The sequence below is a fragment of the Lycorma delicatula genome, chromosome 5 (genome assembly GCF_047948215.1).
Source record: "Lycorma delicatula isolate Av1 chromosome 5, ASM4794821v1, whole genome shotgun sequence".
NCBI classification, from domain to species: domain Eukaryota; kingdom Metazoa; phylum Arthropoda; class Insecta; order Hemiptera; family Fulgoridae; genus Lycorma; species Lycorma delicatula.
In genome coordinates, this window is record NC_134459.1 from 154,442,178 (window position 1) to 154,454,788 (window position 12,611).

Genomic DNA, 12,611 nt, shown 5'->3' on the forward strand with positions numbered 1-12,611 from the left:
AGGTATCGAGGTAAACCACAAGTAGAACATTATACAGCTATTTTTTAAACGTTAGAAAGAAAAAATATTGAATATACAATATATATATATATATATATATATTAAATTTGAAATTTATCAAACAAAATTTTTTATGTTGCAAATTTATTAATAAATTCCTTTAATAATTTTAATCTTTTGTAAGAATATAATCTAATAATTTGTTTAAAGCATATTCTTTAATTATGGTTTAGAAATAATTAATTTATATGTAATTTTTTTCTTAAAAATTATTTTTCTATTAGAATTTTATATATATATATCCTTTTTTCTCGCAACATACTCTATTTCATTGCTATGTCTGTAAGGTTCTTTTGCGACTTTATTTTTTTCCTTATTAACAGAATATGAAATTTGTACTTTTTTGCGACTATTTCGTTATATCTTTTTTAGATAGGTTTACTTACAAGCTACATGTAAGGTTAAGGTTAGGCATAGCCAACAGACGGCCAGCGAGCCGGATGCGGCCGGCGTAATGAATTTATGTGGCCCGCCAAAAATGTTTCAATATTATCTTTTTTATAACCAATTGAATAATGGAAAATACGGAAATTTAAAAAAAACTTTCCAAGAAATATTTAGTAATGTTCAGCTTAACTTATATTTGTGAACAAACTTTTGTTCTTTAATGAATCTAAATAAAAGTACAACAAATTCCATAATAAAATTCTGTTACTTAAATGAATCGTTTTTGTATTAAAATTTTTTAATTTTAATTTTTCTTTCGACCCTTGAAAAAAGTTTTCTTTCCAATTCGGCCCGAAGGCAAAAAAGTGTTGGCCACGCCCGTGTAAGGTAAATAAATTAAGACAATATTTTTCATGTTAGTAAATAAAAAAATTAGTTTACATGTATGTTTATGATATAATATTAATAAACAATAATTGAATAAACAAATCAATAATAAGAAATAATTCAGTATTATTAAAGGTTATTTAATAATTTTTTAATTGCTTTTCTATTTCAGATAAAATATATTTATGAAAGATTGATTAATTTTATCGGTTACTATTTATTTTGTGAAATTCCTCATAAATAAACTAATTATTAATGAATTAATACTGAAATTGATGCTTTCGGATTTGACAAATCGTTAAGCGTAAAATGAAGTAAATTGCATATAACTTTCCTGTTTGCACAATTTTTTCCTGTTTTCTATATACAATTATTATTATTTTAACTTGTTGATTGAATGAACACATACGATTAAACAATTTATAAAAATATCACTGACGTGATGATTAAGTATTTAGTTTTTTTATTAAACATTTATGATTATTTATAATAAGGATTATTTTTCTACGAGTTCAAAGCTAAATATTTGTTTAACAACTACGAAAAAAAGATTATTTTTAAAAAGTTGATGTTTGTTTGTCATTTTGAAAATGTAATAACTTTTTTTTGTTAGAAATTACTATTTTTTAAAGATTAAATGTTTCTTAGTTTTGATTAGTTGAATAAGAAAATATGTAATTATAAGTGGCACTTTTTACGAATAAAGTAGTGGTTTTAAGAAGTGTGTGTGTGTGTGTGTGTGTGCGTGTGTGTGTGTGTGTGTGTGTGTGTTAAAACTAATTCTTTAAAGGCTGTGAAAGATAAGGGAATGAATGTTAAAATATTCATAAAAATTACTTTTGTATTACAAAATTATTTTTTATGTAAGTTTTGTTGTTTTATTTTTATTAATTTGGTTTCTTTTGCTCGCAACTTTATTCTATTTCATTGCTTTGTCTGTAGGGTTCTTTTAAAATCCAACTCTTTTTTTTTTTGTGTCATTAACAGAATATGCTATTGTATTCTTTTGCAATTATTTCGTTGTATTTTTTTTAGACGATTGTGTAAATTTTGCCATTAGTTAATTTACAGCACGGCATTCAATTACTCGTGACTTAAAGATGATAAACCATCCGGCTGTTTCCCACTCCTTTTTTTTAGTCAGTTTAAACAAGAATACCAGTTTTTTTTTTTCATTTATTATAATCATTCAAGCACAAGTAGCTATTAGTTTGGAATACTGTAAATTAAAAAGTTTTTATTCGCCTGAAAAAAATAAATAGTACTAACCAGCTAATAGGGGATATTTTTAGAACCTGTGTTTAACTTACAAAGACGTAATTTGATATTGGCAGATATGTTATCAAAAATTAATTGTTTTCTAGGAAAATATTATTAATGTTATGAAATTCCATAATTTATTGGAAAAGCGAATATGAATGCAACTACTCTTGATTTCTTACGTTTACTTTGTAGCGAGTCAAATGTCAGGTTTATCGGAAAATATAACACGATTCGTATACACAATAAAATGTTACTACTTTTTTCCCTATAATAAGTTTAATGCGTATTTCTTATGGATTGGAATCGATTCTTAGGTGCAAATAAGGAATCGATTTTAATAAGAAAAACGGTAATATTAGCACTAAATGTAAAAAAACTCATTTTTCTATTAGATGTTTATTAAGATTAGAAATAATGTATAATCTTTACGAGGAATTTACTTATAATGAAAGTGTAATAATGTTTTTCTATTTCTACAATTAATTTTTATAGATGTTATTAAAGAATATAATGAAAATAAATATATTAATATGTGTAAAATAGATTGTTTTAGTTTGCCTGATTTAGAAGGTGGACCATTGGAATTGTTAGAAAGCATGGTTCATTAAGTAAACATAATACGTATAATTTGTAACAAACCATAAAGATAAACAGCTCTTTTATCGTTGCAATTAATTCAGTTGTTCGCCGCAAGAGCACCCTGCTTACCTAATTGATGAAATCTGTTCAACTAGTGAACAATAAAACAACTCCCCACGGCCCACTGAGAAAAGAATGATATGTATGTTATATAAACGAGGTGAAGTCTTGTACTGACTCTGGCCGACCATTCCTGAGACGTGTAGTTAATTGAACACCAACCATCAGTTCACTGATATCTAACTAACTTTTATTAGGATTTGAACCTAGTTGTGAACGCGTCTTCCCAAATCGGCTGATTTGGAAGTCGAGAGTTCCAGCGTTCAAGTCCTGGTAAAGGAAGTTACTTTTATACGGATTTGAATACTAGATCGGGGATACCGGTGTTCTTTGGTGATTGGGTTTCAATTAACCGCACATCTCAGGAATGGTCGAACTGTGACTATACAAGAGTACACTTAATTTACACTCATTCATATCATACTTATTCATCTTCTGAAGTAATACCTGACGGTAATTCCTGGAGGTTAAGGAGGAAAAAAAGAAGGATTTGAACCTACGAACCTTCGATTTCGAAAATCAGCTGTTAAAACAAGTGATTTACGACGACGAGTTAACCAATAAACTACTACTTCAATATGATAGAAATAAAATAATAAATAAATGTAAAATTTAGATCGACCGATGTAGATACTTATGTTGATATATTTTCTTAAATATTTTATCCATTTTTACAGAAATTAATATGCGTAATACGATTATATTTATTTCTGCTTCTTCATAATATTTCATAATATATATTAGAACTACTGTTTCTATTAATACGTTGGCACAGTTATGATAACATCAAATTATCGTAGGATTATGTAGCATCCCCTTTGCTATAAGCAGGTTATATATAACTGAAAAAATATAAAAAATTTTTTCTAGATTTATGAATATTGCTTTTTATTTTTTGAGTGCAATAAAAATAAAATGTTTAACAAAGAGGGGACGATTTCTCTGAGAATATTTTAAATGTTATATTATCTGTTTGAAACAGGGACAATAACAACAAATCAATCTTTGAGTTAATTCAAAAACATCATTCGTTTCGAGTGTTATTTCAAGAGGCTAACTTAACATTTTTATATAGAAATGCCATTATTAAGGTGTGCATCCTGTTTTTTTTAAGTCGCGTAAGTTTTTCTTTTTATAATGTAAAGACAGATACTTGCAGAAGCTCATCTTTTATGTTTGATGTTTATTAACCCTTTAAAAATATATATTACCGTCTCTTTATAATAACGAAATATATGTGGATAATAACAGTATGGTAGTTTATTTCAGTTAAAGATACTTAACATTGTATTTTTATTTCCTGCTGTTATTCCTTTAACTTTTCTTTATTCATATATAAAATTCAGTTATGTTCAAAAAATTATTTACAACATTTTAATCGAACTCAAATAATTTTTAAGCTGAAACATTGAAATTTAAAAAATAAATTAATATTTATTCACATTAATTTAATACGAAGTATTTCCTGAATTTATTCTAAGTTTCAAAAATTTGAAATACTTGTATTAATTTTTTTTTTCCAAAATACATATATAAATTAATTTTCCCAGTGTCTTCTTCCCATTTATACTTTAATGATATTTATCTAAATACTTTTTTTAAAAAAAAATTTAAAAAAATGATTTTTCGTCATTTAGTTTATTTTAGCTCAGTATGAGTTTATTCAGTAAGTGGACCACTGATTATAAAAATAGGACGAGAAAAGACTATGGAGATAGAAAAATTTTGTTATTTGGGAAATTTAATTACTAAAGATAAACGAAGCAGAAGAGATATAAAATGCCGTATAGTAGAGGCGAAACGAGCTTTCAGTCAGAAATATATCATCAAAAATTAATTTAAACATCAGGAAAACATTCTTCAATGTATATATTTGGAGCGTGAAACTTGGACGATGTTAATATCGTCCAAGTTAAGAAAAGTTCAGAAGCTTTTGAAATGTAGTGCTATAGGAGAATATTAAAAATCAAATGGTTAGATAAAATGAAATGGTCAGAGTTGTTGCGGCAAATCAATGAAGAAAGAAGCATTTGGAAAAATATAGTTAAAAGAAGAAAGAGACTTACAGGCCACATCTTAAGTCATCCTGGAGTAGTCGCTTTGATATTGGAAGGACAGATAGATGGGAAAAATTATGCAGGCAGGCAACGTTTGGAATATGTAAAACAAATTGATAGGGATGTAGGATGTAGGGCATATACCGAAATGAAACGACTGGCACTAGATAGGGAACTTGGAGAGCTGCATCAAACCAGTCAAATGACTGAAGGCAAACAAAAAGAAAAAAGTTGAAAATTTAAAAGAATATACTTTTTAAAGGAGCGTAATATTTATTACGTAATTAGCAGATTATTTTTAATATTAAAAAAGTTTTAATGAACTTCCTTTTAATTTTTAGCGCATTTAATATAATATTTAAAATACTAATGTGTCGTTTAAAATAGATGGATCGTATTAAAGGTTTATATTTATTTTAATTTTAAAAGAGAATTAATTTATTAAACTAAAGATAATAAAATAAATATTACCTCGTGGTAAAAATTATTAACAATTTTTAAGTATTGTTGATAAAGACGCGGAGCTTTAATAATTTATTTTACATTAATTTACAAATCAACATTTAAAACAATTTTTTTATTTATTATTAATAAAAATACATTTTTTTCTAACTATATGTGCACATTTCCGTATCATGTAACCAATATGTATTTTTTGTTCCGTTAGCCGGTGGCATAACCATTACGTCCATTTTTAATTATAATTATTTATTGTAAAATTCATTTTATTTATAATTTTGTATAAATAAATAAAAAAATTATATAATTTTATTATAGTTTTATTATAGTTTTATTATAATTTTATTATATTTATTGTTTTATAGAATGTCTATATAATCTCCTTTTATTATTTTATAAAAATAAACAGAACAATGTTTTATATTATAACGACGAACAACGATCTCGTGGCAGAGTGGTAGTGTCTTGTCTGCTTTTCATCCGCAGGTTCTGGGGTTTGAGTCCCGGCGCTTATGCAAGGCATTTTTTCACACGCTAAAGAAAAATTGATTTCATTATCATCCATCGGTAGGTGTTACAAGATTCTAGCTAGAATAAAATTGAATACAGTTAGGTTACGTTTTATACATATATGGAAGAAGTTTTTTTTTTATTTGTATTATAATTGAATGATTGAAACTTATAAATATTTTTATAATTTTAATATTTATTCACTTAAACACCTTAATAACAAGGTTTTTGTTGTTTATTTATAGATTAAGTGATAAACAAAATTCAAATCAAAAGAATTAAGTAGAAAATTATATTTAAAATGAAGGATTTACGTGAAGAAAAAAATGAAAGAAGCATTGAAAAATATTTTTTTAATAAAGTTTGCATATTAAAATTTTAACAATATATTTATTCGAAGATTAAGATAATAGCATAAAGTTGTTTATAATATTCCAAAATTCTTGTTTACTTTCATTTGTATAAAAGATATAAAAATGTTTTTTTATGTAATTATTTTAAGCTTAAGGCTGTTAAATTTACTTATACATTAATTTTTACATATTTAATCTCTTCATACATCAATCGAAGAAATTTTGACCTGTAAATTCCTAAAAATTCCTCAGGAGAATTTCTAGTATAGATATAGAAAATATTTCATCATTATGTAAAAATATCAACGTTCTTTATTAGGTTGCATGTTTAGCCTTAAGGTAAATTGATTACTGTAAATACAATGACAGTATTTCTACATTTTTACATATATTAGTTTTCGAGAAAAAAAAACTAAATAAGAAAGGTAGTAAATATTGAATGTTTTAAACGAAGTATTTTCTAAAAAATTAAATCTATTACAACGAACAAAATTCAAAGAGTCTAATCAAACGTTTTACGTAGCATAACAAATGCGCATTGATATACACACACACACACACACATATATATATATATATATATATATATATATATATATATATATTTTAAAAACACCGAGACGCGACATAATATATTGAAGATCTCATTTGTCAGCGATATCTTTCTCTGATTTCACAGTCGATTCAAAAGGAAATTCTACGTAAAAAAAAATAAAATAAACTGTACATACATGATCATCTCTACTTGCCAAGCAGCTCTCAATGACGTTTGGACTGATAGTAGAATAGCGATATGAAATAAATTAAATTTTTTTTATTTTTAATATTTTTTATTGTTTTCCTAATGTGTAAATTACAATCTGTTCAGCTAATGAACAATAAGCAACCAAAGCCAAATGAGATGAGGGTGATATGTATGACATGTTTATTTAGCGTATGGCACCAAGACACAACACCAATTACAGTCAAAAATTACAAACAAACTTCTAACAAATTAATATAAGCTACTGATTCTGGAGTCGCCATCAGGAAATCCTCAGGAGCCCCTTCATAAGCTGTCCTAGGGTAAACGTCTGTGATGTGTTTAACGGTTTGATTTTCACCACATTCGCAAAGGGGCGTCGGTGTTTTACCCCATTTATACTGGAAATAGGCGCACCTACCATGCTGAGTCGGTATTCTGTTTAGCGTTGACCATGTCTTACGTGGCAAGTCAAAACCCGGCGGCTTTTGAGTAATACATGGAATTTGGTTATTCTGCCTTGTGGTCCATTCTTGATGCCAGGCGTCAGTCAGGTTGAATTCTTCCTCTGTGGCAGCAATTGGTGTTTTGATAGATGGCTTTCTAGATCGAAGGTGACCATGATTGGCATCCTCAATGTCCTCATGTATCCGTAGGTTTCGATTGTCCATAATCTTCTTGTACTCTCTTGTAAAAGCGTTCATACGGCGCAGATTTGGGAGTGGTATGTGGCTCAATACTGGGAGCCATTCCACAGGAATAGACCTGATAACCCCGGCAATCATCCGAGATGATTGCCGTTCATAGAATTGATGGGGAGCATCAATTCGCAAATCAATTGTTTAACAGCTAATTTTTGAAATTGAAGGTTCTGAGGTTCAATCCTAGTAAATGGTAGTTGCTTTTATACGGATTTGAATACTAGACAGTGGATACCGGCGTACTATGGCGGTTGGGGTTCAATTATTCATACCTCTCAGGAATGGTCGACCAGATTCTGTACAAGATTACATCTCATTTATGTCAAATCATCTTCCATCTCATTGGGGGTTGCTTATTGTTCACTAGTTGAACAGATTGCAACTATGTATTAGGAAAATAAATTACAAAAATTACAATTTTTTTTTTTATAAAAACTTTATTCACTTAAAAGATTTTGTGGTTTTAAACTTTCATAAAAAATGTTGTTTATAATCTTTTGTTAAGTGAAATAAATGTTTTATTTCACTTGTTCTTGAAAAATATTCTAACGTAATATGTTTCCAAAACAGTAGAACACGTTTTTTTTTTTTTAAATTAACGTAGCCACTTTTTAAGAGGTATATTTTAGTTTTTGTTTTACTCTTGATTTACTGACCTTAGGATGGATTTTTTTTTATGAATACTATGATTGGAATCCATTATGATAAGGCATGATGTAGAACCAACCTCTTCTGTTCTAAGAGGAGAGGTTAATACCCGCACGGTTTCATAATAATAGTAGTAAAACAACCTTGGAGAAACGAGGTTGACGTTCAAAAATTCTTGATCATTCTAATCAAAATTACCTTAAGTCTTTGTATAAAGCCAATTTTTAAAACACAATTTTATTCTAGAATAAATTTCAATGTTTTATTTTAACTATCAATCTTAAATTTTATTTGATGAATTGTCCGAAAATTAGTTGATTTTCATTTACTTTTGTGATCTCAATGATTATTTTTTATTTGTAACTTCAACTAAAGACTAAAATTTGTAACACAATAAATTTGTAGCAAACGTTTACATCCTTAAGAAGCAATAAATAACAAAATAAAAAATAGTTGTTAAAAAATATTTCCTCTATCTTCCTCTACACATGTTTTTTTTGTTTTTTTAAGATTATGTCGCGTCATTTTAGATACAGATCGGCAGCTAATGTAGACTAGTTTCAGACTCAAAATTCCTGAAATTATGTTATTTAATGTTTAATCAAACCCCAATGTTTTTAAATTCATAATATGGAAATTTTATCGAGTTAAAAATATTCATAATTTTTACTCGATTTGAATCAGATAGTTCTTTTTATTCTAAAAGTACCATATATTTATTCATTTGTGTGTAACCAGAGAGAAATTCTTAATTGTCGTACAAATCTCTCGAGCAGTGGCGGCTCGTGTATAGGCACTGTGGAACTGCAGCACCCCCTATTTCCACTTGAATATAGTGAGTCCTATTTTCTTTAATTCTTTCTTTATACTTGTATAATATATAACCCTTAAGCTTAATGTCATTAGCCATCCCCCAGTTTATGAAAAAAGGTACAAAAATCTTTGTACGGAACTGTGCGTTTCACGGTTGCAGCGGCGTGGTGTTTGGCTGTTGTGCGCATGCGCACATAGGAAGCTGCACGTAAGGCTACGAGGGAGAAAGAGCACTGTCGCTTCCGCAGTGCCGGCGTGGCGTGCTGGTAGAAGTTAGTTTATTTTTACTCCGCGTGTGTTGTGCTTAAAAACCGTGTTTCATATTTTTGAATGTCATAAAGTGTAGAATTAGATTATTATCCTGTTTCCAGCTATTCTATTTGTTTCACTCTTTTCGGTTCTTTTATTTTACTGAAAAATTTAACTATGGCCCTGAAAAGGCACAGGAAAAAATTTTCTGGAGAAGCACCACCACTAATTTTAGTTGCAAGCCGCCACTGTTCTCTAGTATCGATTTTTCCAAGCATTCTTACCTCTTAGAATATCTTATCAAACTTTTTTCTATTTTAGATTTTTTGAATAATTTGATCTCCTGATTTCCGTTGTGATTCTAATCTCCTCTATTCATTTGATTTCCTTCCATTCACCTTCGTACTTAGTTTTTCAAATGCTTCGTCAGTAATTCATTTAATATTCTGTTTCACGTTTATAAACCAAAGTAGCTTTCTGACAGCTCACTTTGAAACTTTCTAAAATCAAAATTCTGTCAGTGAGATATTTTTCTGAGATATTTTCTACGTAACAGATTTCTTTTTTAAACTTCCCGATGATCATGCTCATCATCTATATAAACTGTTTTAACTGGTAAATTTGTTCGACCTATTCGCGTTTCTTTTATATTATTTATCGGTTTTTCTTTTCTTTTCGTTTGTTATTTGATCAAATATTAAACAATTTTATTTTATTATTACCTACAAATGTAAACGTATATTTTAACGAGAAAATAAGAATTATTATTGGATATTATATGTGAGATGTGTCGTATTCTTCTAGGGAATCGAACGGTAGACCAACTGATGATCTACAAGCTAGCATGTAACAATTACCCGGCCTTATTATCAATGAAGACTTTAGTATACGTTAAACATTTATCTAATTTCTCAACTTTCCCTTTTCGTTAGGGAGGCACTAAAAATTCTTTTATTCTACATTTCGGGGGAGGAACGAATTCTTTTATTCTAAAATTTTAACACTTTTCTCAACAATTTTAATTAAATTATTTGGAATAAAAATTGAGTAGTCTGATACTGAAGTATCCTAACAGTCAGGTCTTTTTCAGTTTTTTTATGGTGAGTAAAAGATTTAACTGTTTAAGCGCTTAAGGCAGATATGAAAGGTAGTTTTGAACGTTAGAAATTATGTGTAATATACGTTATTTGTCAAGATTATCAAATTTGTGTTTGTTTTTTTTTTAACCAATAAGTATACAAAACATATTTTTACTGTCTCATATATTACCTATTTAGTAACTAATGTTGGGCTCTGTTAGGCCAGTGTATATTTTCGTCATGTTAATAACCGGGTTATGTGATTCAAATAAAGTAAATTCAAATAAGTAACTGATTGTATAGTCTGGTATGGTATGACAGTGTTAGGTATTGTAGATCTCATTACATTTTACGTTAAATTAGTTTTTACAGAATGGATTGCAACGCGAGAATTGTTTTGAAATGAATCTGGAAACTGTACTAATAATTTCTAAATTATTTGTAATTTGCTATAAGTATATTTATGCAATAAATTTAATTATGTAAACAATATTAATTCAGATATAAATGAGAAAAAAAATATTGACAAAGAATTGAATTAAATATGTGTAATCAATTGATTAGTCCATCATTTATCAAGGTAACTTAAAAGCTCATCTAGTGAGAGTAGTTATTTCAAGGTTCAACAAATAATCCTGAAAATTGTTTTTAAAGTGGTTTAGACGTTCACTTTTATTTTTAAATACGGAAGCGAAGAAGGTGCCAAAGATATTTCCCATCGATTGCTCAATTAATTTTTAGGTTATAGAGTTACTTTTGATAATTAGAAGTAGTATGAAATATATATATATTGGGTGATATATATACTGGGTGATTCAGGAGGAGAGTAAAATAATTTGGGAACAGATTCCAGAGCTTGAAATAAGGAAAAACGTTCCTACCAGCATATGTCCGAAAATGCTTTGTTATCAAGTTAGTGCTAGCGAAAAATTTCGTCCGGATTTCAGTTTCCTTCCCACCGTGAAGTGACGTCAATACTAAAATTTTTTAAGTTTTTTAAAGGGATAAACATGACGTTCTGTCATGGTTTTACCCTGATAAATTGAATAAACCAGGTACCAGAACAGTATCGTCCATAGTTTTCATGATATCCAACGTATAACAGAAAAATTAGGTGACGAAATACACGTTTTTTAAATTACAAAAATGTTATGAATTTTTAAAAATTAAAAATAGCTGTTTTTAGTGCATTTATACCTTTGAAAAATAAGTCTTAACTGTTTTGCTTTGAAATTAATTGGAATATTATTCATTGTTGCCATAAGATTGTCGTTTGGTGTTATAACAAACATTAGGAGGCGGTTTAGTTGTTTTTGACATAGATTGTTTAATTATTTTTGAAAATTAAGTTATGTACTGATTTTTGTTGTATGCTTTGTTTCTAATTAAAGTTGAACTTCTCAAATTTGTGTTTATTTTTATAGACGTTATTTACAGAAATTTTCTAAGAATTAAATCATAACAAAATTAACTAGAAATTTGTATTTGTTTATTGTCAAATTAAAAAATTTATTTTATTCCAAAGTTAAAAACTTATATTTTCGGACAAAACCATTTTTCTTAAATTCTAAGCGAGAGAAAGGTCTAGAACTACTTTTATTCTAATTCTTAGATCGAAAACCATAAGGAAGCACCAAATTTACTCCTCAATTTTTACCTCAAGAATTTTAGTATGGTTTAATTTCACAGAGGGAACAGAAACAGGGCTAAATGTTTTGCGAGCCGAAACTCGCCAACGAACCGTTTCTGATCTATGCTTTATGAACATTTTTTTATTTTTGGCTATAGAATTTTCTCCCGAAAGATTGCTGTGCAATTGGGAATCACCGTGTGTATATTTGCGCGCGCGCGCGCGTGTGTTTATGTATAGGTCTTTTTTCTTTTTCCTGTTTAGCCTCCACTAATTACCTTTTAGATAATACTTCAGTGGATATGAATAAGGATGATATGTATGAGTGTAAATGAAGTGTAGTCTTGTACGTCTCACAGTTCGACCATTCCTGAGATGTGTAATTAATTGAAACCCAACCCACCAAAAGAACACCGGCATCCACGATCTAGTATTCAAATCCGTGTAAAAATAACTGACTTTACTAGGACTTGAACGCTGGAACACTCGACTTCCAAATCAGCTGTTTTGGGAAGACGCGTTCACCACTAGACCAAGCCGGTATAGGTTTTTATGTCTACGTCTCGTCTGTATA

At 28.5% G+C, this 12,611-nt stretch overlaps 1 protein-coding gene across 5 annotated transcripts in view; it reads left to right on the forward strand.

Annotated features, from left to right (window-relative positions):
* Positions 1–12,611, forward strand: part of LOC142325503 (1-phosphatidylinositol 4,5-bisphosphate phosphodiesterase epsilon-1-like) — a 1,691,101-nt gene that overhangs the window by 1,208,269 nt on the left and 470,221 nt on the right. The gene's annotated exons all lie outside the window — the stretch shown is intronic.